This window comes from Lepidochelys kempii, chromosome 6, assembly GCF_965140285.1.
Source record: "Lepidochelys kempii isolate rLepKem1 chromosome 6, rLepKem1.hap1, whole genome shotgun sequence".
NCBI classification, from domain to species: Eukaryota; Metazoa; Chordata; order Testudines; family Cheloniidae; genus Lepidochelys; species Lepidochelys kempii.
In genome coordinates this window covers 96,435,262-96,463,250 of record NC_136385.1, presented here as the reverse complement: position 1 = coordinate 96,463,250, position 27,989 = coordinate 96,435,262, and the positions used below count along the sequence as shown (strand labels likewise).

The following is a 27,989-nucleotide window of genomic DNA, read 5'->3' as shown; positions in this document are numbered from 1 at the left end:
AGGTTAAAAGCACCACAGGCTTAAATTAAAAGGTTTTGTGTGTGGATGGTACTCCAGTGAGGGGCAGCACTGAAGTTATAACTTTGCAGTGAAGGCAAGCCCTTAGTCTTACAGAGAAAGAGTGAAATCCAGCCCACATTGAAATCAATGACAGTGCTATCATTGACGTCACTGGGGCCACCCTTTACCCAAAGAGTTAGAGCTGAAGGAACATAAAATGAGTTATTCTTTTCCCTAGAATTTTTGTTTTAAAGGTGAGAAGGAGATCATTGAGCATTGCCTGCAAGGTGATTAATTTATTCTAAGCCATTGAGAAACCCAGGGCTGGATGCTCACCTGGTGTAAATCATTGTAGCTTACTGATTTCAATGGAGTTAGGAGCATATGCACCACCTAAGGATCTGGCACCCAGCCTTTAAGATATCTGTGTATTTGTAGCTAGAAATGAATGTACTAGTTAAGTATTGGAATATGGGGTGCTATGTGGGGGAGTTACCAAGGATTTTGAATTTTATTCCAATCTGGAAGTGGTATGGTAATTGGGTTTCCTTAATTATGGGATGATGTGCACACGCTGAGATCAAAGAAATGCTTCATGCACTGCTCAATGGAGTGCCACATAAGGTACAGGCAAGACTGAGGAATCAAGCTGTAGTCTGAATAAAAACAAAAACGTTTGGGTCCAAATCCACAAAAGCATTTAGGCACCTAGACCCCAGATTTAGGTGCTTATGTCCTAGATTTAGGTACTATCATGATCCACAAAACCCCACTCAGCTGCTGCCTAACCCTGTAGGCACCTAAACTTTCTATGTACAAGTTTTCTAGGCACCTAAATTTCTGCCTCTGCACTTGCACCATGCCTCGCTCTAGGAGTCTGGACATGTATCTGATGTCTAAGCCCCCACACAATCCTCAAACCAGCTGAAGATGGGTGTTGCCCTGGCCAGCTCACAGATGGGGCCTGATCCAGCAGCTGTGTCCAGAACATGCCTAACTGCACACAAAACAGCCAGAGGGAGAGACTGACTCCCTTATAACCTTTAGCCTGGTAGTTAGGATACTCGCCTGGAATGTCAGAGACCCTGATTTAATTCCCTCACTGCCTGATGGGAAGGGATTTGAACAGGAGTTTTCCATCTCTTAAGTGAGTGCTCTATAACAACTGGACTATGGGATAGTCTGATGTGGGGCTCCCTCAATCTCTCTTGTTGAAGACATTCCACTTTGTATAAAATAATTAAATGTTAATTGTGCCAGGGAGAGAGAGTGACACTATAGTGCAGTGGTTAGGGAACTGACAGCAGGGAGATTCCTGTTCAAATTCTTTCTCCCTGGGGTCTCCACACCCTGGACGAGTACCCTAACCATTGGGCTAAAGGTTGTAAGGGAGTCAGTCTCTCCCTCTGGCTCTCTCCCATTGTCCTCCCCACTACCACACTGTGTGGAGTTAGGCAAGTGCCTAAACCATTATTGCAAGAGACAGCTTACACCCCATCTGCACCTGAGTTCAGGAGAGGGGTTCCCAGCTGTGGCTTGCAAGCAGAGGTAGATACTTTCCTTCAACTCAGACTGAGGTGCCTACTTCTCTGAGGGAGCGGGGATTATGACACCTCCCTCTCATCAGTATCTCCTGTTGTCTAATTTAGGAGGCTCCTTGCTGGCTTTTGTAGATCCCATTCTTGGGTGTGTTTCTCTCCCCATGCATTGTACAGGGAACCTACATGCCTAACCCAGACTTGTGGATTCCAATGATTTTTCAAGGGGCCTAAAAGTTAAGTATTGCAATGCTCAGTGTTGCAATACCTAAGTCCCTTCATTGATTCAGGCCTTGTCCTCTCAATTTTTTAAATGTCACTCTACAATTGGAGTCCCTTGTTTTATTCTTTCAGATCTTGTGCTGATTGGAACACACATGGGAATTGCTGCTCATGTGTGGATAAACATTTAAGATTCATCAGTTATTTGCTGTTCTGTGACCTGAGCTGGATTGCCCAACAAGAGTAAGAGGGCTACGTCTTATGGCAAGGATGCTGAAAGGGGCAAGGATGCTGAAAATTAAGCTTACATGGAAAATCTGACTCTCGCGTGTCATGTATAAATGAAAGGAGTGGGTCTCCTAAGTGCCTGATCATGCACCGTGCTGAGCACACATCTCCTTGGGAAGCCAATGGGAATTGAGGGAATTCAGCACCTTGTAGGAGGTTCACCGCACCTTGTGGGTTTGGACCCTAATTCTGCATTTGAAAATAAGCATTTACACAGGCAGAATAAGTAACTGTGCTTAAGTGTTTGCACAGATTTTGCAGGCACAAATTTAGGAGGCTCCTCTGGAAATGTGATCCCAGCTGTCAAACTGAATGATCAATAAATGCTGTAGGAATGTCTGCAAAGAAGATCTTATATCCATCTATAGTGTTAAACTAGTACCCTACATCTTTCATGACCTTTGGGCAATGTATAAACCTGACATTAGTTTTGTCAACTAGTATTCCTCTTCCTCTCCGAAAGCACAGATGTATATTGCTGGAGCCCTCACACATCCTTAAACTGAGTTATGCAACTGAGCAGTGTAACAACACCTCATTGCCACTAGTTGGCACCCATGTGCCATTTTTTTCATGCAAAGGACATTTTTTATATATATGTAATTAGTGGGGAATGATAGTATCTGTCAATAGTGTAGACACAGAAAGCCCCAAGCAGCTTTGACAATCTCTGTGAAGGACACAGAGGCAAGGCAGGAGAAGCCAGAAGTACTGAAGTTGTCTCACCTGGCTTTAGTAATAATAATGGTACACTTATGTTGTGCTTTTCATTTGCATGATAGTGATGGAAATGTTAGAAGAGTTGAGATTTGGTGAGAAAATCTGATAAGAAGAGTGAAAGGTCACTATTAGGAAGAAACAGCATGAGTGAATGTGAGGGGACAGGCCAAGAGGAAATATAGCTGATGTTGGTTTGGGACCATATTTGGAAAGGGACAAAGAATCGGTGAGATTCAGGAAAGAGATCAGAGATCAGCTGTGGCATTAGCAAATGATCCAAACATACACAATCGCACTGTTCCATCAATGTCTCCTTTTGCTCTCATGTTTTATAGCTCTTCTGAGATAGAGATGGACTCATGGATACAGCACAGCACCAGGACTCAGCGCTTCTGGGTTCTCTTCCTGGCTCTGCCACTGCTTTGCATGGTCTTGGGTAAGTCACGTAATCTTTGTGCCTCAGTTTCCCAGCTATAAAATATGAGAATATTGCCTCCATCCCAGGCATTTGGTTGTTCTGATTACTTGTTTATGATAGTACAAGGCACTGTACAAAAGCAAAAGGAGGCACAGCCCTTGCCCCAAAAAGCTTACATCGAGAAGGTTGCGTAGTCATAAAGTTCTATGGGATCATCTGTTGGAAGATGGCTTTATGAGTCTGATCCTGCTCTCATTGAAGTTAATATTAAAAGTCCCATTGATTTCCATGGTGTAGAATTGGACCTTTAAGTGCAATAGGCCAGACCAGTGGTCCCACTGCTTCCTGCAGCTCCCATTGGCCAGGAATGGCGAACCACGACCACTGGAAGCTGCGGGGGCTGTGCCTGCAGATGGTCAATGTCAGCAAAATGTCTCGCAGTCTGCAGTCAGATTACCCTGATGGGCCACAGGTTGCATACCACTGGGCCAGACAATCAAACATTCAGGAGCAATCTTGCAGTAATCAGTGTGTATGTGAGTGAATCTGAGCCCATATGGTGAGGGTTTGTAGGAAAACAGCTTTTGAATCCAATGTGTAGGGTTTAAAAACAAAAACAAAAACAAAAAAACCCAGGTTAATAATATTATGAGCAAGGGAGTAAAAATCTGATTCCAGATCTCTTGACAGTGTCATTTAAACACTGACTCACTCGCTTTTAACCACCTGTTTGTGTCCCAACCATAATGTTAAGTGATATTTTTAGCTACAATATTTTACTAACACATGTAACTTCTTTTTATATTGAAAACTCAAATAGTGATGGGGGAGGGATGTGAACAAGGAATCTGGACTTGGTTTAAATGCTATGATATTATTTTACAATCTATAGAAAGGCTTTGCCATTTACCTGTGAATTTAATACCTGTTCCCCTTCTCCCCCCACCCCGACTTCTCCAGGTAAGGGCCTGTACATTCCATACCTGCATTAGAAGAAACTTGATAAACAGAGTGAGATCTGAGACCTGCTCAGTGCAAATCCAGGAGCTCACCGACTGTAAGGGGAGGAGCAGCGAACCCCAGAGATGAGAACCTGGGCACTAGAGCCTGCCCAGCAGCACCACAGTGCTGGGTGAGAGAGGGGAGGGGACACCCCCCCTCTAACCTCCCCCCTCCAACCAATCCCCATTTTTCCTGCCTCTCCTTCTCAGGCTCAGGATGCTGCCCAATCAGGCTGTGCTCTTGCAAAGCTCCCTTCCTCTAAAGGGGAGGGGAGGAGGAGAGAGCTGGAGTCCTCACTAGGGGACCGCTCAGGGGCCGCGGTTCTGTGCCTCCCTCTCTGGGTTCTTGCTGCTGCTGACCTGAGAGCCTGATGCTCAACTTTCCTCCCGCTGCTGCTGCTGCTGGCGCTTTGATTCGCCCATTCCCTTGCTCTGTTTGCGGAGGCTGAGGACTCTCTGGGAGGTTTCCAAGGTAATGTGACCTCTCCTCCCCCTAGTGTGTCTCTGGCTTTATTCACAGAAAGTGTCCTAGAGCAGGCGGGGCAGGTGGAGACTGGGAAGGGGGTGAGTGGAAAGGCGTCTCCCTGGACAGTCGCTACTCCTCCGAGCCCTCCTCCGAAACCACTGTTCACTACTGACCTCCTAGCATTCTCGGAAGTGTATCATTTACCACACACACACACACACACACACAGCAGCCTTTACAATACACACACACACAGCAGCCTTTACAATACACACACACACACACACACACAGCAGCCTTTACAATACACACACACACACACACACACACACACACACAGCAGCCTTTACAATACACACACACACACACAGAGCAGCCTTTACAATACACACACACACACACACACACACACAGAGCAGCCTTTACAATACACACACACACACACACGGATCATTTTTATAGCCTAGCAAGGTGCGTTTGTTAATATATTTTAGTATAGAATGCACTGCATGTTGTCCTAGCCTAGCAAATTGTCCAGGGAATACGCTTGACTCTATGGGGAAAAAATGTAAAAAGGGTGGAGACTTCTCCCCCCTAAACAAAGAGCAGATATTACACCTCATTCTTTTAAAGTCGCTTGATGGGCAAGAGGCGAGGGAGAGAGCAGGGATCAGATTTACAGTCATGTTGGAGTGGAGACATGTAAAGGAATCCTAGAAATTAAAGATGAGAGAGATCTTTTAAAATCATCCAGTCATCCTCCTGAGTCCAGGGCAAGACTGCTCCCTCCAGCGTTTCATTCATTGTGTGTGACTCAAATGACAGGGCTGCCACAGCTTCCCTTGGAGACTCCTCACAGTCTAATAGACCTAAGTTTTTCCCCTATATCCAGCCTAAATTTCCCTGGCTCAATTTCATGCCATCACTCTTAGCTATACTCTTTTTTACCATTCCTCAACCTCTTATACCCTTTTGGTACCTATACAGGATGATTGTGATTCACATGCAATCTAGCAACCCTTGAGCTACCAATTGAGCTCTTATCTTACAGTAATATAGAGTATGTTATCTCTTTTGTATAAACACCAGGGGTTTATTGTACAGTGTGGAGGGAAGGGTTAATGAGTCACTTATAACGATATGTGGAAGTTGCTCCCATCCACCTCCTTCTCAGCTACTCTATGCAATTGTTGGGGGGGGGGAGGGGTTCCTTAGGTAATTCCAGAGAAATGTATTTTAATGATTTCCTGTCAGTAAGATTGCTACTGATGTTACTACAGGATATTTTAAATACTTCAGGCATCAGGCAACTTAAAGTTGATAAAATTAGAAATACAGAATTTCCGTGTGTGTATACATTATACTTACACACACACACACACAATGTACTCACACACATAGACACACATGGAAATTCTGCATTTCTAATTTTTTCAACCCTAAGTTGCCTGATGCCCGAAGTATTTGAAATTTCTCATATATATGTATGTGTGCATATGTCTGTCTGTCTGTCCAGAGGGCAAAATCTTTACACTGTCCATTCTACTGCCCCCATGTCCCCACGTTAATGTCAGTTTCACACTAAAGTTGAATGTTCACATGTTGACTCTTTCTGATTATTTTGCTTTTAATTTGTCCTAAGACCCTCCCTTTCTGGTTGCTTCCCCTTGTTTAATCTTGTTAGCAGAGTCTTATTTGTACTAAGCCTGCTATGTTTTTTTTTCATTTTGTTTTTTTCCAAAAGCTAGAATGTGACCATATGACTGGATCAGGAAATACTTTGCACTTCCCTTCTTCCTAGCACCAGTCAGACTTTTGAATGGAAATTATCCCATGAAATAACTTCCATGGAACTAGTTTGAGGGCATTTTTATTAATGATGGTAATGTTATTTGTTGAAGCAAAAATTTAGCAAATGCAGGCATTTTTTTGGCTCATGATTCATCTATGAATCATTCCTAACTTCTGCTAATCATAGAATTATGCAAATGTAGGGCTGGAAGGAACCTTGAGGAGTCATCAAGTCTAGCCCCTGTGCTGAGGCAGGGCCAAGTAAATTTAGTGTAAATGTAGGTTTTGAATACATAATGGAGTGGGCAAATAATTTTCAAATTATAGGTTGTTTGCAAAATGATAATTTACTAATCATGGCATTTGGTTGGTTGCATGGTATTTCTTTCTCCTGCTCCCTAAAATGCACGTCTTCCACTACATATACATAGAACTTTTGAGCTTCACAAACACTTTTGTGAGTTCTAGAGCTTGTTCCAATATTCTCAAGTAATCAGTATTATGTTCCCAAGAATAGTAGCAAATCAAATTTATGTAATTTGCAAATATGTTGGAGAATGTGCTTTTTCCTCCCATTATTCTACCAATGCTAATATTTACTCTATATTGAGATAAACGATGCTGGGTTATGCCATATACAGGGCATATAAAATGCCCCAAATTAGTTTAGTTTCCAAGTGGCTGGGTTATTTCTACACTAGCATATTTACACAAGTGTGACCTTTATAGGTGGCGGTTTCTCCGGGCTATATTTAATAACCTATCATAGCAACACTTTTGGCCTGTGCCGGTTACAGTGATTTCATTTATATCCATTTCTAAATAATATTAAAAGGTTTTCATGATATTGCCGTGGAGATCACAAATAAAAAAACAAATAGTAATAGCAGGTAGATGGAACAGCACTGCAATCCCCAGTAACAGGTCAGTCTCATTCAAGGTAGCGTTGTGGCAGCCCTCAACACGAGGAATTACCTAGATACAGGAATGCAGCTGGCAAAATGCATAGCTACAGTGATCACAGCTAGCTTTTAACTTTATTTTTCAGTTGATGAATGTTAGTGCACACAAAATAAAACCTTGGTAATTAAGCTTACTGACAACAAGAGTTGGTCAAGTTTTCTCTTGCAAGTGTGCTTGTACAGCTCAATCCTGATCTGCAGCACCGTCAGTTGTTTGAGTCCTTGGTCTGTCCAGAGCTTTTGCCAATGTACCTTGGTCCTTATGTCCAGTACCTCCTGTTATTCCAGTGCTATGCTTCTCTAAAATACAGGGTGGTGTTAATACCCAATTGCGTGGTGATTTGGATAAATGCCCCATGGGCACTTGATAAAGGAGAATAAATTCATCTCATTTGTGACCAAAACTCATGTCTGTGCTACTTGGTTGACTAACTTGTTGTTAAGACTTAATGGCTGATAATGTTCCCATGCGTGGGAGATACAGATTGTGGGTGAGTTAAATACAGACAGTGAGTGGGTTACATACATTCTGTTTAGATCCCTTGCTTTTCAGCTCTGATGCTGTGTGAAATCTGGCTTCTACAAAGCATGAGAAATAATATGCATGCAATATTAATGCTGGGTATCTCAAAATGCTTTCACTTTCTATGTTTGGATAGGAAATGGCATGCAGAAACTGGGTCATTAGGTTTAACAGAGGTCAGCCTCTAGCACTTTTGATTATCAATTTGATTTGTCATTTTCAGACCACCCATTTTTTAGAAAAAATTCCCAACCAGCTCTCATGTTGGGACTTGTCGTCTTAATCTTTAAATTGCTTTGAGGTCTTCAGATAGAAGGTGCTACATAAATGCCAAGTTACTATTAATTATTCACATATTGATTAAAAGTCTCTGAAAGTTGCTTTTATGATTTATTTGTTGTGTAATAAAAAGGGTCATAAAATATTTGTGGCAAAAACAGATGTTGGTCCTTTAATTTCTTTACACTGCACCTCATCTGACAGTTTGTCTCATGACTGTGCTTTGCCAGCTACCCCATCTTCTCGTGGACAAGTTGCCAAAAGGTTCAGTAGAAGACTGCAAGTTCCACAGGAGGGGACAACCTTTTGACAGGCTCATTTAAGTGGATCTTTTAACTATACAGAGGCAGTGTACCCAGTGGGTATGTGTTCTGTCTTCAGGACTGCATATTTTGACCTATATGTCTGACCAAATAGATCAGCGTCCTGGGAAACAGAGATGGAAGCTTTTGTGTTTGCATTTTGGGGTGTAACATGAAATCTTCCTGGAAAAGTGTGAACATTACGGGTGAAATCATAGCCCCACTGAAGACAATGGGAGTTTTGCTATTGAACTCAGTAGGGCCAGGATTTCACCCCTGGTGTCCACTCTGAAGACGTATGCCTCTAGGTAGGGCCTGTAAAGCTCCCATTGATTTCAGTAGTTGAGGATCATGCACTAATGGTCTTTTTAAAATATATAAACAAAGCTAATTGAGTGACAGGCTCAGTTTAACAGCCCTGGGAGGGAACTCTCATATTATGTCAAATTGAAAGAGTTCAATCTAGTAGTTAGATCTGGAGACTGGGCATCAGGATTCCTGAATTCCTCACTCTGAGACTGTGTGACCTCTTGAGCAAGGCATTTACTTGTATTTTTTAATGATAAATGTATTGTTGCTCTCAATATATTTTTACAGAAAAAAACAGGAAGAGTAGAGGAACAATAGGATGGAAGGTTAAAAAGAGATTGTGATTAGAGAAGACATTATTACATGGATCCCTTACTGATTAGTTGTGAACTTTAATGATGCTTTGTTAATACACCAAAAATTATTAGTAGAAAAGTAAGGGTGTTGAGCATAGGTGGCAAACTATGGCCCGCAGGCCACATCCGGCCCGCGGGACCATCCTGCCCAGCCATTGAGTTCCCGGCCAGGGAGGCTAGCCCCGTCCCCTACTGTCCCCCTCCCTCGCAGCCTCAGCTCCCTGTGCCTCTAGCACTTTGGCCTGCCGCTCCTGCCCGGCAGTGCGGCAGTGTGTCTAGCTCTGGCCGGGCGCAGGGGGCTGTGAGCTCCTGCTGCTCTGAGCGGCATGGTAAGGGAGCTGGGGGGGGGTGTTGGATAAGGGGCAGGAGGTCCTGGGGGGCAGTCAGGGGCAGAGAGCAGGGGCACAGGTTCTGGAGGGGGTGGTCAGGGGTCAGGGAGCAGGGGGGGTTGGATAGGCATGGGAGTCCCAGGGGGTCTGTCAGGGGGTGGGGATGTGGATAGAGTGTGGGGCGGTCAGGGGACAAGGAGAGGGGGTGGGGTGGATGGGTTGGGAGTTCTGAGGGGGTCAGTCAGGGGGCGGGATGTGGGCAGGGGCGGATAGGGGGCGAGGGCCAGGCTGTTTGGGGAGGCACAGCCTTCCCTACCTGGCCCTCCATACAGTTTCACAACCCCAGTGTGGCCCTCGGACCAAAAAGTTTGCCCACCCCTGGTGTAAAGACATGTCGGCCTCTTAAGCATTGATTTCTTGGGGGTGTAATTAATGAAAAGAGTTACATGCTTAGATCACCACTACAAGATTCTCATCTTTGAGTTAGCCATTTTTTTCACAGTGAAGAGTTCCTGAAAATTTGCAATCTGTTTTCCTAGTGATGGTGTATTGGGGCTTCACCATTCTGCTGCATTGGCATTTCTAACAGTCAGCATTAGATGTTATAAACAATAGGTTTGATTGTTTTTTTTCCCCTAGCTTACATTTGTATTGATCCCTAAGGGAGCAAGTCGGGTGGACAGTTTGATTTGTTGTTCTATTACTTTAGTGCAGCACTTAGTGACTTAGTCCCAAATACCTTTGCTTTGAGGCAAAACCAATGCTGAGTAGTCAATGTTGTTCAATTCCTGCAGAGTAAGAGGTGTTCTATCATCTGGTATTGACTTTGAAGATGTAAAGTGAAAACTGAAGACCTACTGATAGACTTCAAAGTGGCATGCCACTCTGTCCAACTCAAGTTTGGTTGTGAGTGTTCTCATGTGTCACTTCTGCGAGCAACTGGCAGACCAGGAGTAGACAAGACTGGCAGTAGGATCTGGAGATGGGGCCTGAAAGGACCGTGGAAAGCAGTCTGAAGTGACCAGGGAAGAGGCCAAGAAGCAGATTGGAGAAAAGACAGAGGACAGGTGGGGTTTCTTTGGTAAAAGATTGCTTGGAAGCCTTGGACGAAGAGGGGTGAGCCCTGCACCAAAGGGGTGAAAGGGTAGTGGTGTTTTGTTTTGATTTTTGCTTTTTGCTTTTGTTGAACTTTGTTTCACTCCCCTTTGTTTACACCAGAAGGGGAGAGTTTTTGTTGGTTTGGGCCAGGGGTTAAACTAAACCCACATCCCAGTGAAGAGGGAAACTTAATGGCTGCACCTGACCAAAGAGTGGCAAGGTAGTGGCTCGGTAAAGTCATTGGGCCAAATGTAACTCAGTGTACACCCCAGTGTAACTCCTTTGCTGTCACTAGGATAAAATTGGCCCCTGTGCTTTAAGATCCTGGAAAGGGGCTGTAGGAGTATGCAGCCATCCTCATTTTTTCCCCAGAGCAAGCAGTGGACTCTGCAGCTGAATCTCAAAATGGGTCTCTTTTGTTCTGTGAACAGCAGACCTGCTTGGTGAGCTGGAGAGAAACCTCCCTTTTACTGAGCGGGTAGGAGCTGTGCTCAGAGTGTCTCAGCTGGAAGTCACTCTGGTCATTTAATGCAAAGTTCTAACTGGTATTTATGGCAACGGAGTCTGTCCTCCTGTGGGCTCCGGACTGGGTTTTAACAGCTATCAACATTAGCTCTGAGCTGAAAGAACTATCTTCAATTTATTTTTGAGGTGGGAGGATTATGTAATGATTTTGTTCTCCATCTATCTGAACGATGGCCCTCTCGTAAGCAGAAAGTACTGCTTTTACAGAACTGCATGATGGTTTTGTGGTATGTGGATGACTGAGGCATGTGGAAACTGTGCTGCTAAGCATTATGGAGGAAAAGAAATGTTACCAACTACAGAACCAGAACATGAGCTGGTCAAACTCCAAAGCACAGTTCACTACCAGCATACTGGCTTCAGTGGAGTTATACTAGGAAAGAACTGGGCCATGGTGTTTAATTCTTAGCAGTTTGACTATCTGCTCTCAAGGATTGCTGATCCTGAAAGATACTATCAAGAGATATTACTTACACTTTTCCTCTGCCCTGTCGTTTGCAATATATTGCAACTGAAATACCTCCCTGAAAATGTCTCCTCCTCATGTCTTGGGTGCAGTCAAACCATTTCAGACAAACACTCCCAGCCCTCCTTTCCAAATCACTGTACAGTAAGCTGCATGAATGGGGGCTGGAAAGAGACCCTGTTGGTTTGGGTTGTTGTCTATTCACAGTCAAAGCATCTGGGATGTCACTGCAGCGGGTGGAACTTTTGCAAGATACACTCAGCAGGTTTGTACTTTTTTTCCCCTCCTAAACACAGACCCATGACTGTGACCTCTCCAATTTGACTTAATTGGCCAAGTCTCTGCATGGAGGCAGATGCCTTGGTCTACCACACTGTATATATGTGTGTTCAGAGTTTGGCACCAACCTATTCACTTTTTTTTCCAAAGCAGATTGCAAAGACACCCTTCATTCAGTCCAGTCAATTGGTTTGAAAGTGCCTGGAGCTAAAACTGATTGAGAGAGGCACAGGCTTTCTGGATTGCTGCTCCAAGCAGCTGGAATAAGCGCTTCCACCACATTGAAACAGGCGCCAACCCTGAACTTTTAATTCTTTGTCTTCAGAAACCTTGTCAGAGTTAAAGGAATTGAAACTGAGACTGCTCAGTGTTGTAATCTGCTGATTTTGGATGGTGTTTTAAATATTTTTGTTTGTGTCTGCATGAAATATGCTGGAGTCAGATGTATGATTGCTGGTGAAACAGTGAGTCAGTGGCAGGGATGGGAATAAAACCCCAGATTTCTGAATCCCAGCCATCTGCTCTAACTCCTGTGGCACATTGTTTTTCCCTATCTTTGCTGCTACCTTGAGGGTAGCATGCCCAGGAATAAACATCCAGATCAACAAGGTGGATAAAGTAATAGGAAAAGAAATTTGTAACTTAAATATTTCTGCTCTTTGCTTCTCTGCCTGTCTGTCAGGCTCTGAGAAGTTGAGGATTCCATGGTAAAATTTTCAAAAGTGTCTTGGCAACTTAGTCAAAGTCCCATTTTCAGATGTGACTTAGGCACTTCAGAGCCTAAATCTCATTGTAAGTCAGTTGGATTTAGGTGCTTTCAAAAACTTTCCCCCATAACTGATATATAGAAGCTCAGCCAATACTAAGTTTTCAGGGAAGGCACTTTGGCTTCCCACATGTCTAGTTGCCTAGCGCTCAATTAGCTCTGTATACATAACGTTGATCATTCAAATGAAAAAGGTGTTAAAAGGAGAATGGGTCTGATCCTTTCCTGCAATAAGAGTTCAAGGAATCTTCAAGGCCAACTGAGCCTTTCCTTAATTTTAACTTTGATTTTATGATGTTGTCTCCCCTGCAGTGGAGAGAGAATACAGCACTTATGCCATAAGTCAGCTCCAAGGTCTTAGATTTGAATTAAAGGAAATGAACTTTCCAGTTAAATATGGCCTATCAGCTCCTAAAACTTTAGTCTAGAATGGCGTTCATGTCCAGCCATTTGGAAGGCAGTGTGTTCTGTTATCTAAGGGACTGAGAATCGGGAGAGCTGGGTTTTATCCAGGACTCTGCCACTGACTTGCCATGTGACCTTCCCCACTCAATGCCACAGTTTCCTGATCTGTAAGTGGGTATAATGAAACCCCCCTTTGTAAAGTGCTTTGATAGCATCAGATAAAAAGCGCAGTATAAATACAAAGTATTTTATTACTAGGCATTCAGAATGCCCAAATTACGGCTAAATGCATTTTTACCAGTTTATCCTATTGAATAAACAACTAATTGTGGGTCTGCCATTGGAAATCGATGACTGTGCAGCTTCAGTAGTAATAAAAGGCAGCAGGTTTTCTTTCTCAAGGCAAGTGAAGGTTGAATAAATTCTCTCTGAAGCAGGGAACTGCACAGTGCTTTCCCCACAACCACTTTCCTTTTCCTCTGGTAACTTCATCCTCCAAGAAAGAAGACTGATATGAAGGGGTTGGTCAGGTGACTTTTTCTGTATTTTCAAAATGTGGAATTTTAAAAGATGAAGTCACATTCTTGGATCTTGTTTGAAAACTGTAATTTCCCCCTGCCCCTGCAAGAAGTCACGGGGGTGGGGGGAGGAGTTTGAGTTTTAGAAGATTTTGTGGGTGTGTGAGTGTGCATATATGCAGAGAACTTTCATAGCACTTGGCTCGAGCCAAGCATAAGACAGGTGGTCATCAGAGGCTTCTCCTATCCATGTCTTTCTGTGACTTGCAGCAGCCCTCCTAACCAAGGGCCTACTCCGTTCTGTGAGGGCACATGACCAACAGAGCACCCCCTCCTATTCCACTTCCAGTCGTCTCCTGAACATTGACTATCTACTTCAGCAATAATGCTCTGTGATGGGAGCAATTGACCAACATCCCCTACTCAGTTATTTTTATTCATTTCATCTTATGACACATGCTGATCTTTCAGACCATGGACAAAACTTAATAGTATGATTTTAAAAGAACAGATTGGCACAATGCTTACCAGCATGCTCTCCCTGCACCACCCACTGAACAACCAAAGATCAGGACTGACAGCTGAATGTACAGATGAACCTGAATGTGTAAGGGTACTGAGTTCTAGCACCAAGTGGCATTTGCCAGCATCCTGGATGCTTCACAATTGGGCTCCAGCATGGAGATATCCCTCACGGGACTAAAAGACATGCTCCTCCTGGCAGTGGGTAGAAACCACATCTCAATGCTTATGCTACTTAACCTCCCTGCAGTGTTTGACACAGCTGAGCACTTAGTGCTGCAGACCTTCTCACGTGATGTAGGTGGTGCAGCACTACCTTGGCTCCAGTCATTCCTCTCCCGACAGGAGCCAGAGCATGGTAATAGGCAACGGATCCACTTTCCCCCCAAACCCTCAGTTGCATAATCTCATAGTGATCTGTGCTGCCACCATTCCCCTCCTCTCTCCAACATCTACATGAGAGCATGTTGGTAGGTGGTAAGACACCATGGGTTCCTCTGCCAATGGTGCACCAACACCTAGCACATCTACTCCTTACCACAGTCACAACCAACACCATTACAAAGACCTCACAGAGCCTTTAAGAAGATCAGCATATGGTAAAGAGCAGCTGGCTCAGACTGAACAAGGGTAAGACCAAAATGGTAAGGGTCAGAAAGGGGAAATGTTTAGAAGTAGCTAGGACACTGTTCTCCCCTTCCATCAAAGGTGTCTGTCCTCATTTATCAAAGCAATGAAAGTCTTTGGGTCCTGTTCTACTCACCACTTAGCCTAGGAGACCAGATAGAATCAATGGCAAAAAATTCTGCCTTCTGCCTCCAGTTTGCTAGGAAATTTTTCACCTTCTTCCCAACTGAGGATCTTGCAACTGTGTGTCCACAATAGGCCTTTTTGGAAACATTTCCCTTTGTTACTAACACCCATGCAGCCTCATGTCCACCATATTCAGTTTGTCAGGTTACAGCAACAATCATGCAAAGGATCATACAACAGTGATAAAATGTGTGTGTTTTTTGTTTTCTACTGTGTGTGAATTTGATTTAGATTTTTTCTAACTGCAAATAAAATATTTCCCATGAGGCTGTCCCTTTAAAAGCAAACTTTGCCCCATCTTTTTCATACAGTTGCTCTTTGTTCCCTTGAAATGGTGGCAGTCAGGCTAAACCCACACCACCATCCAGCCTGATCTTTCTGTATTTAGGCTATCTAAAATAGAGAGTAAAAATAAACAAGTTATTTGTAGATTGCCCCTGGAGGGTGGCAATGTCCAAGCATCATACTAAATTGCATAATCATACTTGGCTCTCCCAGACACTAGAGGGTAGGGAAAGACTAATTAGGTCTTCCAGTCATTCCCTCTGCTAGGGCAGGCTTGTTCTCTGCAGGACAATTTCTAGTGTTTTCATCCTATCTAGCTTTAAACAATTCAAGCAGTGGGGCATCCACTAATTCCTTTGGGAGACCATTCTACTTTCTACAGTCTCATCTGTACACAGTTTTCAAATGATTTTCTCTTCCTTCTAGCAAGACTCCTGTTTAAATGCAGTTTCTCTAGGAAGATGTTAACATGGGTTAAAAGCTGTGTGTAGATACAATCTAACTGTTGGATTCAAACAGGATATGGTTTCCTTGCTCAATATTCTAAGCCTCCTTTTGTAGCCAGAACTCTACCCAGAAACCTCTCTTAGCTTTAACACAGGATCATGCTACAAGTGCTTTTCTAGCTGTCCAAGGTTTTCTGCTACCTTCTCTGGCTGCATAAGGATCGATGGAACTAGAACCCAGAGTTCTAGAGCCTAAAAGGGCTGACAGGCCCACATTGCCACCAGGAGAGTAGACAGAACCCCACCCAGGGAATACTGTGGAGTTTGAGCGCAGCAGGAAGTACCACCCAAAAGGTCCAGAGCGACAGTACGCTGTGGCCCCAAGTGCACTATTTAATCCTGGAGGGTGGCCCAGCAAGTTATCTGGGCACCCACAGAGATAGGGCCCTACCAAATTCATGGCAGTGAAAAATGCGTCACAGACCATGAAATCTGGTCTCCCCTGTGAAATCTGGCTATTGTAGAGGGGTTGCGGTTTTGCCACCTTTATTTCTGTGCTGCCTTCAAAGCTGGGTGGCCGTCGAGCAGTGGCTGCTGGCCTGGCACCCAGCTGTGAAGGCAGCACTGCCACCAGCAGCAGTGCAGAAGTGAGTGTGGCATGGTATGGGGGGGTTTGTCATTTTTGTGCACCGGCCTCCAGCTGCTAGTCCCCGCAGAGCTGCAGGGGGATGGGACTTCATCTTCCCCTGCACAGGCCACTCCTGGGGCTGGATCAGACCCACCTCCAGCAGCAGTGCAGAAGTAAGGGTGGCAATATCGTACCATGCCACCCTCATTTCTGCACGGCTGTTGGCAGTGGCTCTGCCTTCAGAGCTGGACACCCAGCCAGCAGCCGCCATTCTCCAGCCGCCCAGCTCTGAAGACAGCGTCACTGCCAGCAGCAGCGCAGAAGTAAGAATGGCAATACCATGACCCCCCCTACAATAGCCATGCAACCCTCCCGCCAACTCCTGTTTGGGTCAGGACCCCCACAGTTATAACACTGTGAAATTTAAGATTTTTGAAATCCTGTGACAGTGAAATTTACCAAAATGGACCGTGAATTTGGTAGGGCCCCACACATAGATTTCTGACCTGCTGTAACTCCCAACCACACCTTGTCTTCTGATCTCCAGGTTCTGACATCAGCTTGACTCTGACTCTGGCCTTCTGATTCCAGCCTGGTACAACATCTGATCTCGGGTCTGTTGAGCTTGGCTCTGGAGATTCCTCCAACCCCTGCTCATGGACTGCCATCTTGCAGTTGTCCTTGACATGTAGACTCCAGCTAAGCTGTGACTGCTAGGCCAGACTACCTAAGTCCCAGCCCCTTACAGTCTGCTTCCATGGTGTTTCTTGTCCCTTTATCTACTCATGCACAGCTCCACCAAATCAATACCGAGATCGCTACATTTTCATTCATTTCCTAGTGAAAACTCTCTACCCACATAGCTCTGCTCCTGACAGACCTTGTATATGGCTGTGTTTTCGGTGGTGGCTCCTATTGTTTTAACTATTTTACTCCAACAGGAGTTTAACTGCTTCTTACATTTAGCCTGAATGAACGATGACTGTTACACCCACTAGCTTCAACGAAGTTTAACCCAACCCCCAGCAAAGGAACTGATCCAGACACTCTGTGCCACAGGCAAAACTTCAGTGTGTCTTCCCCTCCTCATAGGCCTAGGGTGGGAGATTTGGCTTGGCTGTCCCTCCATCATGGCAGAGGGCCAGCTGCGCCAAATGTGAGTGGTGGTGTAACCCATGAGCAGGTCACAATGCCGTTCACTCAAATTTGGCCTAGCTGTGCCTCTGTAAGGATGGAGAGCCAGCTGGGTCAAATCTGCCACCCTGCAACAGCCTTGTTTGCCTATAGCTAAAGTGGTGCCTGACTTCCACCATAACGATAGCATGAACTTTACTAGTATTCAAAAGATACAGCTCCTGATTTGACTTGTGTAATTGAAGCCAGTCTTGGAGTGTGGGAGGAATTGTGCTGTCTTCCCTGTTTGCTGATGGAGTTGATGTTTCAGCTGCAAATGCAATGCTTAATCCTAGCTTTAAAAAACCAGAAGGCAGTAGTTTCTTATGAGATGTAAATGCAGTGCCAGAATGTTATTGGCTGACAGAGCAGCACTGCATTCTAGTTATAAAAGCAGGGAGATTTTAGACTAGAAAGATGCATCTCTTTAACAACCACATTCTGGCAAACATTTATGAGCCCGTCATGTTCATTTTCCCATTTCCTGTCATATTACTGCTAGTTACTAAGAAATTTGGAAACATAAAGATGCTTCTTGCTTTCTGATCTCCATTCTCCTCTTGTCAGCTTTATTTAAGGATGCCACCATCTAGTGTCTGACATGCAGACAATTCTGTGGTGAGTAACTACGGTACATCATGCATTGTCTTCTTACCTCACTGAATGGATCAGGGGAGAGAAGGTAGCATGTTAAACAGGAGATAGACCTTGGTAATCACTGATGGCGAGCGAAATACAGGAGTAGTTTAGTAGGATTTAGCAAATGGAATACATCTGGTTAAGTTTGTCTGAGGATAACTTTGGGGCTCTAAAGCTCACCTTCATTTCTATACTTAGGGTACATCTACACTGAAAAGTGCCCCTCCCCCCCACACACACATGGCAGTGAGTCTTCAAGACCAGGTCAATTGACTCAGGCTCACACTACAGGACTAAAAATAGCAATGTAGACATTCGCATCCAGTCAGGAGCTTGGGCTCTCAGGGTATGTCTCACTGCAATTAAAAACTCTGATTTTGGTTTGTGGAGCTCATGCTAAGAAGCTATTTAATTGTGGTGTGGACATCCGGGCTTGGGCTGGAGCCCAGGCTCTAGGACCCTGTGATGTGGGAGGGTCCCAGAGTTTGGGCTGCAGCCTGAGCCCAAATGTCTACACCACAATTAAAGAGGCCCTCAGCCCAGGCCCCGTGAGCCCTTGTCAGATGGCACAGACTAGCCGTGGGTGTCTAATTGCAGTGTAGACATACCCTAAGACTGGGTGACCAGATAGCAAGCATGAAAAATAGGGACAGAGGGCGGGGGGTAATAGAAGCCTGTGTAAGACAAAGCCCCAAATATTGGGACTGATAAAATCCAGACATCTGGTCACCCTACCTAAGACCCTCCCCATTCTGGGTTTCAGAGCCGGAGCTCCAGCCTGAGCGGGAACAATCACCTACACTGCTATTTTTAGCCCTGTAGCATGAGCCCAAGTCAGTTGAACTCTGAGACTTGCTGCCATGGGATGGTGGGGGTGGGGCTTGCTGTGCTGATATACCCTAAGACAGAATGTAAAATTTTCAGAGGTTGCAGAGATATAATAAACTATTTTGGGGATTTTCAAAAAACAGATGCCCAAACTCAAGTGTTCAATTAGAGGCTGCTTTTGAAAAATTTGGCCATAGATGTCTTATAACTTTGTTTTCCTAAAGTTTTATAGGAAAGGCTCCAAGCCATCCCTTTGTAAAGCCAGCTGCCTTCCCAGATAATGGAGCTGTTTACCAGTGCAGTTGTGTCCAGACATGCAGCAACTGACTCCCAGCTCTGCAATTAATTCAACATCCTCGTAGGACAAGTTAGACTCTCTCAATTCAAAGTGGGTGCAGGGCAGGGAACATATGTGCAGCTTGTAACAATGGTATCTGGAAGCCTTGGGTCTGGAAACAGATGTAGAATTGTGGCTCACGGTGACCTTGAGAGAGCAAGTGGAAGTTACTAACCACACCTTATGGTCTCAGTGTATTCAGGCTGCTGGTTGCCTGCTATTAACTTCTTGTGAAACACAGAATTTTCAGGTAGAACAGCAATTTCCCTAGTTTCTCTATACAAAGGATTCAAAATTAATCTAGGCCTGTAGAATTCAGGACCTTAGGTGTGATCTGCAGCCTAACCTTAGTATATACCACAAGCTGTTATTTTATTTATTTTTTCCTATCTCTGGCACGGTGAAGTGATTGTTCACAGAAATGGGCTGTTAAATAACTTAGTCCATTCTCCCCTCACCCCATCAATACAGAATTGTTCCCTACTGTATTTCTTCTAGTGTTCCAGTCTAGTTCTAAAGCACGGTATTACTCTGAAAAGTGAGGGCAGCATTTGGCTACAGAGTGCGATTATCATGAGAAAGATATAACCTAGTTCAATTATCTCATTTCAGGCTGAGTCTTCAGGGCTGCCAGTTTGGAAAATTATCTTTTTCACTAGTTATGCAGTTAAGTAACAGGAGACTACATTACACGTGGAATGAGCACTGGGAAGCAGTAAACAGGGACATTCCCCCCCCCCCGTGAGTCATTCTTACAGAATCAGTTTCAGAGCAGAATCACACTTTAAGTGTCTCAAGCATGTTTCTGCCACTTCCCTGGGAAGCCTGGGAGCAGAACACATCTCACTGTCAGGAATTATTTATCCTGACATTCATCCTATATTTTCCCTTAGTTTTATCCCATTTCACCTAGTTATACCCCTTTGAATCACCCAAAATAATTTTCAGAGTAACAGCCGTGAAGTGAGCTGTACTCACGAAAGCTCATGCTCAAATAAATTGGTTAGTCTCTAAGGTGCCACAAGTACTCCTTTTCTTTTTCCAAAATAATTTGTCTCCATACTTGGACCTTCAAATGTTTGTGGACTGTTTATTCTCCCCTACTCCTTCCATGTAGTGTTGCTCTTTTAAGGCCCAGGCTGAAGTCCTTGCTCATTGAGTTTTGGGAGTGTAAAAAATACAGGATGGGGGTTACAATCTTTCTTCCTCTATTAATCTCTCCAGCCCTCTGAACACCATCGAATGTGCTTCTCTTTAGTAATTAGGCCCCCACAACTGAACATAGTTTTTTTTCATATGCATTCGCAGCTAGAGGCATATAGAGACAGGCTCTTGCCTCCTGGATTTTCTAAATATTACTGATACCATTTTCAGGAGAGACCCTTTGGCTGCATCTCTTGTCAGAAATAGAGGCATTTCAGTGGCAGATGGATGCGATATTATGGGTTGGGGGAACAGCAGCTGCTGACCTGTTTTATCTTAGCTTTGACACAGGTATCCCTGAGGGAAACCCTTATTTATCACTCTCTTATTCACATGGCACCTGAAGACTCTCTTCTTACTGTCACTCAGTAAGACGGAAAGATTCTGAACTCAAGCTCCCATGTGAGGTTTAATTGAAAAGATTTTCCTGTTGTCTAGAGGAATAAGTACAGTCCTGAGAATCACACTCCAAGGCTCTAATCCTGGCTCTGCAACTGACTTGCTGTGACACTGGACAAATCACTTCTCCTGTCTGGTATAACCAAACTGGCCTATCTCAGCCAGGTGTTGAGAGGATTAACTCATGTTTATGCAGCAATTTAAAGATGGTACAATATTCTTAGTACTGGTTTCAGAGTAACAGTCGTGTTAGTCTCTATTCGCAAAAAGAAAAGGAGTACTTGTGGCACCTTAGAGACTAACCAATTTATTTGAGCATAAGCTTTCGTGAGTTATCTAGGTGGCAAACTGAAGGGGTGGGTACAGCCTGCTCCTGCTCCCAATGAAGTCAGTGGGAGTTTTGCAAATGACTTCAGTTCTGTTTACATTGTGCCTTATGTCTTCGCTGCACATCACTTGCTTTCACACTAATGGGAGTTGCATTGAATGGAGACTGTACCTCTAAGGCCAGGGCTCAAAGCAGGGAAATTCATGTAACAATGCAGTGCACATGTGAATCAGAGAATGGGTAAAGCTAGAGAATGCCATGAAGAATTGGTCTGACCAGCAATTGGGTTAGGGGCAGTTGGCTGTAATTAAGTTATGTATTTATTGAAACAATAAGTCATGAATACAACATTTAAAACAATTGTACATATTATTATATTCTTCTCCCCTCCCCTACATATATCACTTGTAGACTTAGATTTTAACCTTTTCAGAGCAGGAACAGTGCCTTCCTAGGCATTTGTACGTGCCTAGCACAATGAGACTCCAATCCTGAATACAGCCTTTGATTGCTACCATAGGATAAATAATAATCAGAACCTCTAGCTTCATTTTTTCTTGTTTTCTCTCAACCTTTATTTCTTTTGATTTCTGTTTCACTCCCCATTGCATCACTTTTGTCTTGCCCAGTTGATGCAGTTGGCGGGGAGGGAGCAGGGGGATTGTATTTAATTTTTGGTGTAAATTTCCAGTGTGGAGCTTGTTTAATAATCAGGAGGAGGTGATGTGCTCAGCTGGTTGTTGGTTCCTGCTACAGGCCAAGGAGGGAGGAGCTCAGGCTCACTTGGACAATTGTATGAGGGAGCTACCGCTTTACAGTTCACACAATTACATTAGAACTGTGTCATCTGCAAAGGTTTATTAAGGGGACACAGTCAAGATAAAAATGATGTGTTTTTTCCTGGAGTAATCACTGGTGTTACTAACATTTTGGATTCTTACTGCTAAAAGAAGGTCAGAATCCAATTCCCTTTTTACTATGACTGCAGTTTGTTTACTTTTTTGCACCTCACTCATCTTGGGACAGTGAAACTACCTAGTCAATTTACCTTTCAGTTTCTAGTTAGTTTCATTTTCTGGTTCTCCTACACTAGCTCAAAGCCCTTAATTTAGGGTCTCCGGAAATGCAGGGGAATTATTACGATTTTTTTGTGTATTTTAATACCATTCTACAGATTGCAGGTACTCTGCAGCACAGGCCCCCTTATAAGACAATACATTTACAATTATTTTGTTTTAAAATTTAACAAAAAACCTTTCTGTTAATATGAAGTTTGAAAAACAAAGTCTAAGTTTGAATCCTAAACTACTTTACTGCGTCTGTCTCTTTTAAATACACAGTGCAGATGAAATCAAAAAGACGTATCTGACTTGATCCTGCATGTGATACAATAGGTTCTGTCTCCACAACCCCAGAGTCCATGGATGTGGGTCCAAGTGGGAAAGCCCAAGCAAAGAATTCTAAATGGCAACTATCAGCAGAGCTCAGCTGCTTCTATTGAGTACAAGTTAGATATCATGAGGATCCATGCCTGGAATGGCTTTTTCCTCTCATCACTAATTAAAAGGTTAATTATCTAAAAATGTAAAGTGTCTCATAATTGCTATGGAATATTATTATTGATTTTTTTATTTGTGTCACAATGGTGTCTAGAAATCCCAAACCAGATCAGACCTTCATTGTGCTAGGTGTGGTACATATACATATTGGGAGACTGAGGCATGGGGTACGTTAATTGACTTCCCCAAGGTTGTACATGAAATCTCTGGCAGAGCTGGGAATAACCATTAAACTTTATGCATTCACTTAAACGAGCCCACTTGATATCGCAACTGCTTTGTGTGTCCCATAAATGATAACAGGAAGAAACTTAAAGAAGAAGCTAAAGAACTCCTAGAGCAGTGTTGATTCATGGTCAAAGCAGGGCACTGGAAGCCAGTACTGATGACTGTCTGCCAAGGTGTAACCTCTGTTTTTGTCCTGTTCCCGGCCCTGTAGAACCAGAACACATTCTGATGACCAAATATTACGTTTAATGTGAAAGTTTTTTTTCAAGAACACTCCACAAGAGCTCTTTCAAATAACAGCACCTGCGAAGCATTTCCACTAATTCCCTAACTATATGTAGAGAACTAGTTGGGCTAAAAGGTGTGTCTCCATCTCCTATTACTAGGACTGTATGAAACAGCTGCCTTGCTTTAATCAGAGTCCACTGTGGGACAACTAGGATCCATTTGTTCCTCTACCGCTCCTAGACAGATAGAATCCCTTTCCAGAGAAATATCTGTAGAAGAGCTCTGGAGTGGGGGAGGAAAGTGCGAAGATTCCCTTGAACAATGTCTCCTTCATCATTTCAAGGGTAGGAGTGTTTGCCCTCCTGAGAAATGGGTGATGATTCTGCCCCCAAACCAAATGGATCCCCAAGATACATGCATAGGCTCTGTCCTGGGACCCACAGCACCTCCCAGCTAGCTGAATGCATGGCTCCTTAGGGGCTCCTCTCAACATGGCTGTTCTTTTTACAGGAGGCTTCTCCATGTGGAAGGATGGTGGTAAAGGTAATGCTGTGTTGTCTTTTCCAAGTAATCAGCACAAAGATAATCACTCTCCCATATCCCATAATTCAAAGCAATGGGCGTTGATCAAAGGGAGCAAGTGTTTCGTTCAGCAGGCTGTATTGTCTGAAGCAGCCTTTAAATTCCTAGCAGAGTCCAAAATTCTGTCTTTGCATCTTTGATCACCTCCAAACCAGAAAGCCCCCAGATGTTACAGTCCATTCAATCTGATTTTCAAATAGTTAAATCTTATTTTTCCCAGAGAAGTCAATGGCACTAGTCAGAATAACAAAGCAGCAGTCTCTGCATCATTTACCAAATGAACTAGGAACTGTGCAGAAAGCCCCAATAGCACCAGAGCCCTATAACTGGAATATGTGCCCAGTGGTGCATTTCAAGGCCTCTCAGTAAACTGTAAAGATTCCCTCCCAGAAATTGCTAGTTTCTTAACATCTGTTTTAAGATGCAATAGCTGCTCTATAGCTTTCCAAATGCAGAGCCCATGACTCAACAATTCAGGGGACCACTCTGCTTTGTGTCTCTCTTTCTTTCTCATGTGACCACCACCACCGCAGACCTTGAGTACAGGTCATCCCCCGGTTCCAGATTTGAGAATCATTTGAGGGGTACTATGACAGAGCAGCAATGGGGAACTTCAGAAAAACTCTGGAGCAAAAAGTTAAGCCTCCAGCACAGCATTATGAGAGAGAGAGAGAGAGAGAGAGAGGACTGCAGAGAAACTCCATAGTAAACTGATCTTCCTGCCTCCTTCCAGAGGTCTTCCGTGGACGCTTGAAAAATGTGTTCTTGTGGGCTCCGAGTGTCTAAGAGCCAGATAAATTGTTTTGTTTGTTCATTTCCTGTCATTCAGGGTTCCTTCAGGACTTTCTCAGTGAGAATAGGGAGAGGTCAGTGTTCTGTTATTTAGAAAGACTCCAATTACAGATATTTAAACAAGCCAAAAGTGAACAGCTTAACAGGTCAGATGGGGAAAGCAAAATATCAAAGTCATCCTCTCCCTCCCTCTCTCTGAGGGAAACCAGAGACCCTGTGACCCTAAACATCTGATTTCCCCACATACACACACCACCAGTTTACCTCTTTGTTTAGTGCTGTCCGCGGTTTCCTCATAAGAGAGCCCATTGTGGCGTTGGTGGGAAGAGGGGGCAAGAGGTGTCTGCCCTCACTACAGGAATGAAGAGACCCTACCACTGGTGGGGTGGGGAGCGGAGAATAGATCTGGGCTCAGCTGCAGCTGTTTCCATGTCAGCAGAGAGGGAGCTGCATAAGGAAAGAGAGGGTGTGGGTGTTGAGCTGAAAGGGGAGCAGCCTTGCTTACATAAGAGAGCACTGAAAGGCTCTGGATGTAGAAGCTATAGTTACAAATTAAGACTCTGGCTGTAGGGAGCCTTACTCCTTTTGTGGGAAACCTTGTATTTTCTATAATGCCAGGTTTCAGAGTAGCAGCCGTCTTAGTCTGTATTCGCAAAAAGAAAAGGAGTACTTGTGGCACCTTAGAGACTAACAAATTTATTTGAGCATAAGCTTTCGTGAGCTACAGCTCACTTCGTCGGATGCATTCGATGAAGTGAGCTGTAGCTCATGAAAGCTTATGCTCAAATAAATTTGTTAGTCTCTAAGGTAACACAAGTATTCCTTTTCTTCTAGTATTTTGTGTTGGACTTCAGTTATAGGGGGCTGTTTTCAGGGAATTATTGTAGCAATAAGCTTGGACCCATCAATTCCCACTGTGACCAGGGACTGGGATGACCATTCTGTGACTGAGAGGTTGCTCTTCTGAGTTTTCAGCTCTTTCATACAGGCCTTATTTGCTGCCCTTGTGGAATTGAACTGGATAAAAATGGAATTAGCATATTATTATTATTGTTATTTGTATTATTGTAGCACATAGAAACCTACCGTGCTAGGCACTATACAAACCCAGAACAAAAGTTAGATCTAGAGTACTGGTTCTCAACCTTGTTGGGCTCAGGACCCATTTGTAAACCTTGATAACCTGTCGTGACCCAGTAAGTAGCTTCAGGGCAAAAAACATCTGTCTTACTACTTACCCACAATATAGACACATTAATGTAATAAGCACTAAATAAGTGCACCCTGCAGACCATCTTGGCAGCTCCTGTCCTCCAGGGCTTAGAATCATAGAATATCAGGGTTAGAAGGGACCTCAGGAGGTCATCTAGTCCAACCCCCTGCTCAAAGCAGGACCAATCCCCAACTAAATTATCCCAGCCAGGGCTTTGTCAAGCCTGACCTTAAAAACTTCTAGGGAAGGAGATTCCACCACCTCCCTAGGTAACGCATTCCAGTGTTTCACCACCCTCCTAGTGAAAAAGTTTTTCCTAATATCCAACCTAAATCTCCCCCACTGCAACTTGAGACCATTACTCCTTGTCCTGTCATCTGCTACCACTGAGAACAGTATAGAGCCATCCTCTTTGGAACCCCCTTTCAGGTAGTTGAAAGCAGCTATCAAATCCCCCCTCATTCTTCTCTTCTGCAGACTAAACATCCCCAGTTCCCTCAACCTCTCCTTATAAGTCATGTGTTCCAGTCCCCTAATCATTTTTGTTGCCCTCCGCTGGACTCTTTCCAATTTTTCCACAACCTTCTTGTAGTGTGGGGCCCAAAACTGGACACAGTACTCCAGATGAGGCCTCACCAATGTCGAATAGAGGGGAACGATCACGTCCCTCGATCTGCTGGCAGTGCCCCTACTTATACATCCCAAAATGCCATTGGCCTTCTTGGCAACAAGGGCACACTGTTGTCTCATATCCAACTTATCGTCCACTATAACCCCTAGGTCCTTCTCTGCAGAACTGCTGCCTAGCCATTCGGTCCCTAGTCTGTAGCGGTGCATTGGATTCTTCCGTCCTAAGTGCAGGACTCTGCACTTGTCCTTGTTGAACCTCATCAGATTTCTTTTGGCCCAATCCTCCAATTTGTCTCGTCCCTCTGTATCCTATCCCTACCCTCCAGCGTATCTACCACTCTTCCCAGTTTAGTGTCATCTGCAAACTTGCTGAGGGTGCAATCCACACCGTCCTCCAGATCATTTATGAAGATATTGAACAAAACCGGCCCCAGGACCAACCCCTGGGGCACTCCACTTGATACCGGCTGCCAACTAGACATGGAGCCATTGATCACTACCCATTGAGCCCGACAATCTAGCCAGCTTTCTATCCACCTTATAGTCCATTCATCCAGCCCATACTTCTTTAACATGCTGGCAAGAATACTGTGGGAGACCGTGTCAAAAGCTTTGCTAAAGTCAAGGAACAACACGTCCACTGCTTTCCCTTCATCCACAGAGCCAGTTATCTTGTCATAGAAGGCAATTAGATTAGTCAGGCATGACTTGCCCTTGGTAAATCCATGCTGACTGTTCCTGATCACTTTCCTCTCCTCTAAGTGCTTCAGAATTGATTCCTTGAGGACCTGCTCCATGATTTGTCTGGGGACTGAGGTGAGGCTGACTGGCCTGTAGTTCCCAGGATCCTCCTCCTTCCATTTTTTAAAGATGGGCACTACGTTAGCCTTTTTCCAGTCATCTGGGACCTCCCCCGATCGCCATGAGTTTTCAAAGATAATGGCCAATGGCTCTGCAATCACATCCGCCAACTCCTTTAGCACTCTCGGATGCAACGCATCCGGCCCCATGGACTTGTGCTCGTCCAACTTTTCTAAATAGTCCCAAACCACTTTTTTCTCCACAGAGGGCTGGTCACCTTCTCCCCATGCTGTGCTGCCCAGTGCAGTAGTCTGGGAGCTGATCTTGTTTGTGAAGACAGAGGCAAAAAAAACATTGAGTACATTAGCTTTTTCCACATCCCCTGTCACTTGGTTGCCTCCCTCATTCAATAAGGGGCCCACACTTTCCTTGACTTTCTTCTTGTTGCTAACATACCTGAAGAAACCCTTCTTGTTACTCTTAACATCTCTTGCTAGCTGCAACTCCAGGTGTGATTTGGCCTTCCTGATTTTACTCCTGCAAGCTCGAGCAATATTTTTATACTCATCCCTGGTCATTTGTCCAATCTTCCACTTCTTGTAAGCTTCTTTTTTGTATTTAAGAGCAGCAAGGATTTCACTGTTAAGCCAAGCTGGTTGCCTGCCATATTTACTATTCTTTCTACACATCGGGATGGTTTGTCCCTGTAACCTCAATAAGGATTCTTTAAAATACAGCCAGCTCTCCTGGACTCCTTTCCCCCTCATGTTATTCTCCCAGGGGATCTTGCCCAT

General features: G+C 44.2%; 1 protein-coding gene across 1 annotated transcript in view; it reads left to right on the top strand.

Annotated features, from left to right (window-relative positions):
* The first annotated feature begins 4,510 nt into the window (after nucleotides 1–4,510).
* Nucleotides 4,511–27,989, top strand: part of STON2 (stonin 2) — a 112,639-nt gene continuing 89,160 nt past the window's right edge. The window contains exon 1 of the mRNA XM_073349345.2: nucleotides 4,511–4,659. The gene's annotated coding sequence lies outside the window, so the exon portion shown is untranslated. The remainder of the gene's footprint in view (nucleotides 4,660–27,989) is intronic.